The sequence below is a fragment of the Coptis chinensis genome, chromosome 4, assembly GCF_015680905.1.
Source record: "Coptis chinensis isolate HL-2020 chromosome 4, ASM1568090v1, whole genome shotgun sequence".
NCBI classification, from domain to species: Eukaryota; Viridiplantae; Streptophyta; class Magnoliopsida; order Ranunculales; family Ranunculaceae; genus Coptis; species Coptis chinensis.
Genome location: NC_141459.1, coordinates 12,827,741 through 12,835,068, shown reverse-complemented (window position 1 = coordinate 12,835,068; position 7,328 = coordinate 12,827,741).

Below are 7,328 nucleotides of genomic sequence, written 5' to 3'. Positions count from 1 at the left end.
TTCATTACATTTTTGCATACACTAAGCATAATGATGTTATAGTATCTCTAGGTGGTGGTAGTATCACCTGTTTGAAAAAAATATCCTCAAATTTTGACCAACTCAAGATGGAGGCAAATATCGGACGCAAATCAGTATGTAGAGTCTACCCGGCGTGCCATTACCACTGTCGCGCGACATTACCATTGTCGTGTGCTATGATTAAATAAACGTTGCATGACAATCGGACTATTATCATTTCACACATTTATTTTCAATATAGGTTCTCTGGTTCTAAAAAAAATAGATTCCGACGATGAGATGGGGTGGTGATAGTGAGAAAAATCAAAACAGTGGTAATAGTGCATTGGTTTGGAGCAATCCCATGAGTGATCTAGATGATGAACTAGGAATTTTTGGAGTTGGAAACCAGGGAGGTGAGCCAGACAATCCATTGCTGCTTCAATATCAGCAAGTCAATTTTGAATTTCCTGCATAGCCTATGGATTTCAGCCATCTTAGATCGGTGTCTAATATGTGGCATGATAAGTATGTATCAAAAGTTGTTCTTGAACAACAATTATGTATTTTAATTTTATATATTAGTAGTAGTGTTTAACTTTAGTAGTTAATACGTTTATTTTTATTTTTATTTTTGTAATTTTAGTTTCATTTTGCGTACATCAGATATATGTGTTATGTATAGGGTTCAATGCACTCCACATGCGCTTAAGACGTGGTAGGATGATATTAAAAAAAGTCGGTGCACTTGACCGTGTTAGAGATGCAATTCTAGCGACTCCCTTCGGTCATCTAGTTGATATACCTTACCATAAGACTGACATTCAGAGAGTTATCAATGGTTTAGTTGAGAGATGGTGGGATAGTACACATATTTTTCACTTCCCTCAGGGAGAGTTGGGCTTCACTCCACTAGATTTTTGTATGATGTCTGGTTTGAGTATAGGATTAGGTAATCCATTTGAGATGTAGCAGTAAATTCTAGAGTTGTGCCCAAATGATGACTTTCTTCCCTTGTCTGACCGAGGAGTCATATGATAATGCTGGTGTTAAGATTTCTGGCATCAAGGCTTCATACATTACGCCATTGACTAATGATGATGGGTTGCAATTTTTAATAAACTATTTGTCACTTGATTCTGAAGATAGTCAAGCACATATCGATGAGTATGTAATAGCTTTATGTATGTATTTGATGGGCATCTTGTTTATTTCTTTTGGCCATTCTACGATTAATGTGGGGTATCTAGCCAACTTTGAGCATTTACATGAGTTGGGCGGTATTGATTTTGGTGGAGCCATATACTGTAATTTGTTGTGTTGTTTAGATAGGGCTTCTTGGCAGATTGGTGTTGTCACGTACTAGTCCCTAGCTTGGAGGGTTTATCATTCTCTTAGAGGTATGGTTTTATGAGTATTTTCATGCTGCAAATCTTATTCTCACAGAGTACACCGATGAGAGGCCTAGGCTCAGGGATTGACACGGACCTCTTCGAGCTCGTCTGACTAGTGAGATCAGTCATAACATAACTTATGTCTGAACCCAGATCGAACTTAGCACACATGCTTATATTGTTTGGAGGCCTTGGCGGACATCTGTGCACGTCGACGTGAATGACTGCAAATATACATTGTTCATTTCTCGTAGGAGGATGGTATTCACTTGCAGGAGTGATATAGAGTGGTATTTAGGGGATATATATTATAGGCAGCTCACACCATGCTTTGATATCCCCCGATCCGCCTGCCCATAAGGACATGACCTTACATAAAGTCATCAAAAGAAACATTTATTGGAGTAGTTGGCCAGTAGCTTTTGACCTAGTTACATTGCAGACTTTTAAGCAGTATTACCGTTATTCGTTTAAGGTATCTATTTGTCATTTGCTCTCAGTTGTGGGTCGTACAGGCAACATTCATACGGTTAACAGAATGGGCGTCAGACATGAATATCAAATTGGCCGACCATCACGATAACGTTTAGAAGGACTGAACACACATTTGTTCAGTATAACACCCAGATTAGAGTGGCCTTGGGTTTTCAGTTTGAGTGGTCCGAGTGGCAAGACGATTTACCATCTCATTCTTTCTATTGATGACAATCGCGTTATACAGTTAGAGCTTGACATTAGACATCTACCTTTGGTAATTATTTTTATTGGCTTTGGTTTATTTTTGTTTATTATGAAAATGTCATAAATTATTAATGAATAATTATTTCAGGATGAGTTGCGCAGTAGATATGAGACAACCATTCGTGTAAATGATGACATGTGCTCCTCAGTATTCGCCTACAGTGCTGAAAGAGATAAACTTCTTTCCTAGGCTCATGTAGATTATGACGATTTGCAACGCCAGGTTGATGAGTTACATACTCAGCGTGATCGCACTACGGTACATCATGAGAGTTCATCACATGGACAGGCGGAGAGTTTAGCACAAGGACAGTCGAGGAGGGGTTCATGGCAGAGGAGGCATATGTAGGAAGTGATGACTTGATGATTTATAATATTAAGTTTGTATGACTATTATTATTATTATGTTGTGTGATTTAGAATTGTTCATTTGATCATTTTGACAAGTTCTATTTTACTTTATTTGATAAATTTGATTTAGCAAATGAATTTCAACTTTTATTAATAGAACAACAATTAATACATGATTGCAAAAACATAAAATAAAAATAAATAAATAAAAAACAACTATTACATATCACCCTTATTACATACTACTATAATTACTCTAGTTATCAAGTCAGTCATCATTTTCTTCATAATTGGCTCATTCGTCCTCGGAAGCTTCATTTGTATTACTTGATCCAACCCTTCATATTTAGCTGCAATTGCTTATTGTTTTAGCTCTAAAACTCTTCATGCATGAGGATTGAGTTTGTCGAGTGACATTGCCAACAATCTAGTCTAATTTTTCTCCTCTTTAACACGGAGTTTTTCTTGCTTCAAAAATAACTTTTTTTGTGTCTTATTTTGCTTCAATTTCATCATAGCTTGAAATTACCCATCTAGAATCTCTTTTCTATGTCTTCGGCTTTCTTTAAAAGCATGAACAAATTCATCTATATTTTTAGTAGTGGATGCAACATTGCCCTCGACAGTATAAACAATTTTCTTATTCTTCTCGATTTCTTTGCTCTGCTTCCTACCAATCGACCTCTCCAAGAAACCTTCGGTATTACTAGGGTCGTATTCCGAGTATAGTGAAGGTGAAGGGTTAGAGTGAGGCGTTGAAGGGGTTGATGGTGAAGAATTGAAGCCTTCAAGATCTCTGAATCTTGCTTTATTCTTTGGTCTTAGAGCAAGTATTTCGTTGCGTAACTGAGTTCTTTGCCACTTTGGCATATCTTTGACTAGACTATAACAATTTTGCCATATCCATGGTTTCCCAATAGTAGCCCCATAAGTTGTTGCCGCGTCTTGTAAGCTACGTTTATAAAAAAAAACAAAACCAAAACCAATATCAAGTAGTATATAGTAAAAACATAAAGAAAATTAAGTATAAATTAAACAACTTTGACGAATCTTACAATGTCCTCGCGTCCCCCCCCCCCCCCCCCCGATTTGGAGGTTGTTCTTCAAGCTTTATTAGTATGACATGATATTTGTTCAAGAACGGTAAAATAATCGATCAACGTTGTGAGACTCCCTTCCACTTACAGTTTTGGTTAAAACCTTGAATTTGATTAATCCTACCCATAATTTGTTCCGAATAAACTTGTCCCGATTGATCATTTCATATTATAGGATTTTCTCCAATCTCAATCCACGCTCTAGTAAGAGCAATATTTTATTCATTTGTCAAACTTAGACCCCTACCTTGTTTTGGTTGTGACATTGAGAGTGTTGTGTGTGAAATGGTTGAGTTGTTTGATTAGAATGTTTGAGTTAAGTGTATGTAAAACGAATAAGGAAATGAGTGTAGATATACGGATGTAGAATTCAAGCCGTTTTTTGGCCATTTTTTTTCCCCGTTGGAGCACGCGACAGTGATATTGTCACGCTACAGTAAGAATGTCGGGTGACATTAGTAATAGCGCGGTGTGCTGGTAAAAAAAAAACATTATCACTGTCGCGCCACATCCGCATTCAAAATCACAAATTTGCATCCACAGATGTGGCTAGACAGGTGATAACTCTAGATTTGCCTCCACCTAAAGATGGGTTTTCACGAAATTTCAAATTGTGGAGACAAATTTGGAGGTGATATTAGCACCTAGAGATGCTCTTACATTTGAAAGCATTTTTAAGAAAACAAATGCTACAACTTCTACTACTTTTTATGATCAAAATGCAATATAATTATATTATACCTATACTCATATCAAAGTAACATAGACTCTAATTATAAATAAAATATTTCTAGTATCTATAGATGGATCTATGGGGTGTGTGTAGGGTGGTCAAACCTCATAAGATTAGAAAAAATCTACTACTACATAACTAATCGTTTGGAAAAATCTTCAAACTATAAAGACTCGCACCCCCCAATTTTTTTTTGCAAACTTCCACTACCGCACCCCCAAAAATTTTCACAACCACAACGAAATTATAATCAACAAAAAAATTGTTATAGAAAAAAAATAAAAAACATTGTTGTTGTTATTTTTTTTTTCTTTTTTTTTCCACACAAAAATATTATTTATTTTGAATAAAAAACTATTAAAAATGGATAAATGTGTCTTTGAATGTTTAATGAGTTTAGGAGACTAAGACAAATAGCCAAAAACCCAAAATCCAACCGGTTAATTTGTATAATTCTAATCACCTCTGACAAACCCACAATCTCTCTCCCATTTTTTTCACTCTCAATTCTCAAACACGAGTGCGTGCTGAAGACCTCAAACAAAAAATAAATAAATAAATTAGCATTTTTTTTTTCGCATGTCGCACCTGACATAGACTCATGGCTCCGTCCCTGCTAGTATGAATGGACTTAGATTGTTGATTAGGTGCAGCGATATATTTAATTTAATTGAACACGTGAAATGGCACATACATTCTCAATATCGACAAAAGTCCATGACACCACACATGGAATATAACTTGATTTTTAGTTACTACTAACGCATCTGGACAAATTGATCGATCAAACGCGGACCACCATGCGAGAGTGAAAGTTATTATCTCAAATACTTAACTCCGTCTACCTTGAATAGCCCATAAACTTACCAAAGTATGCCGACATGGCGACACCTAGACAAATATACATAATTTCTGTTAATATTAAAAGATTATATCGAAAATTCAGATGACAATGGTCCCATTTCATCAACCCCATTGATTTTGGTCTGTCGTTTAGAAGACATTTTCACATGTATCAATTCTATTATTTACTTAATTTATTAAGATAAGTTGGAAAGTAGGATAACATCTTCTCATCCCCATAATCTTATTAGAGTCGTAGAAGCACCGAAATGAGAGGTGAGAAGCTTCTGTGAACACTCGTGTGCAAGAGTTGTTATTTTGTGTCTCAAGACAAAATTCTTTCCACGTGCACCGCCGCCCAACAACAAAAGGTCGATCTTTTATTCTAACGTCACACGTACTCAACTCGTCCGAGTCAAAATTTAGTAGGTCCCCGCCTACTTCAGCTTCCTTGAATCTACACCGTTCCATACTCAGTTTGTTTTCTTGACATTGGAATTTTGTGAAGTATCATGGAAACAGGTATATCGGCATACAGTTGGTACTCATTCCGAGTTAACTCATCTCAATTCCTCTTGGACATAAAACCACAATGTTTAATAATATATAAAATTAAGAAAGTGTTAATTTTTGGTATCCAACAAAATATTAATTCTTGGTGTCAAAGTGTCAAAATTATATGATTGCTTACTATGGCTCCAGAGTCTAGACATAGTGGAAACAAATTCAATTTTATTACTTAAATTATGTGATAAAATGTATACATTTTTTTAAGGGTATTTTGCATTTTGGTCCTACTATTAATAGCAAATTTAGGGTTTGATTCACAATTAATCGTTTATTGCAGTTTGGTCTTAAATTGACCGAGGTCCCTACACGTGAAACTAATCAACGGTCATCACTTAACTGGTATTTTGCAGTTTGGTCCTAGTGATAATAGTGATATTAGGGTTTGGTCCACAATTAATCATTTATTGCATTTTGGTCTCGTCAGTCCATCTAAAATTTTGTAATACTATATTTACCCTTAAAATCATTAGCCATAATTTAATCATTTGATTTTAATCAACGGCTCGTCTTACACCATGTGTATCTCAACTAACCGAGTCCCAAACTTACATTTTATATTTTTCATATTTTACTACCATAACCATCACCACCTTCTCCTCCACTACTCAATTATCACCTCATTCATCACCATTCCACCATCACCATCATCTAGCTTTCTCAACTTTATACGAAGATAAAAATCATTTGTACTATTGAACTTAAAACACTATAAGACTACAAAAATTAATTTTGAATTTAAAAAAAAAAAAGATTGGGTATTTGAAATTTCAACTTAAACTCCCTAATAAATGAGACAAAAATTTTAACAACTCTTATCTTAACTTGGAAAAAAAAAATTGAGTAGTTGATTGTGTTAATGACGGCCATTGCTGTTAGATAGTCGTGGTGGTGACGATTCAAATTATTGTTATAGAGAGTGGAAGTGGTGGTGGAGCGGTATTCAAGAAAAAAATGTTAATTGTTTAAAACCGTTGGATTAAATGAATGAGATGATGTCATGTGTAGTTTTTAGTAATTGGTCCCACTTTTAATAGCAATATTTGCAGTTTGGTCCCACTTTTAATAGCAATATTTGCAGTTTGATCCTAAAATAAGTCAGACATTATGGGCATTTTAGAAAATATATAGATGGAATAGACGTGGGCCGTTCAGTCAACTCACGGTCAACACACTTTAACGACAATTTTGGACCAAAGTGCAATAAACAATTAATTGTGGACCAAACTCTAAATTCACTATTAATAGTAGGACCAAAATAAAAAGACCCCTTTTTTTTTAATGAGTGTACTTATCGTTAATTCAGGAGAAGTGGAAATTGTGGGTGGGAATATTTTGAGTTATTATTGTCGTCGTCGTTGTTGTTGTTGTTATGATTAATATTTTTAGCACTGTACCACCAGGTTTTGGGTTCGATATCAACTTATCTCAAGGACAGTTTTTTTAGTGCCTTAAAGCCTAGTTGCTTGGTGTAAGCACTGAGCAACACAATTATATTTTATTTTCATTTTCGTTCAGCACACAGCACACAAGCAATATCTACACTATATGATAGCCGGATCTTTAGGAGGAAAATTTCTCAACCGAACTGTGTATTTGTAA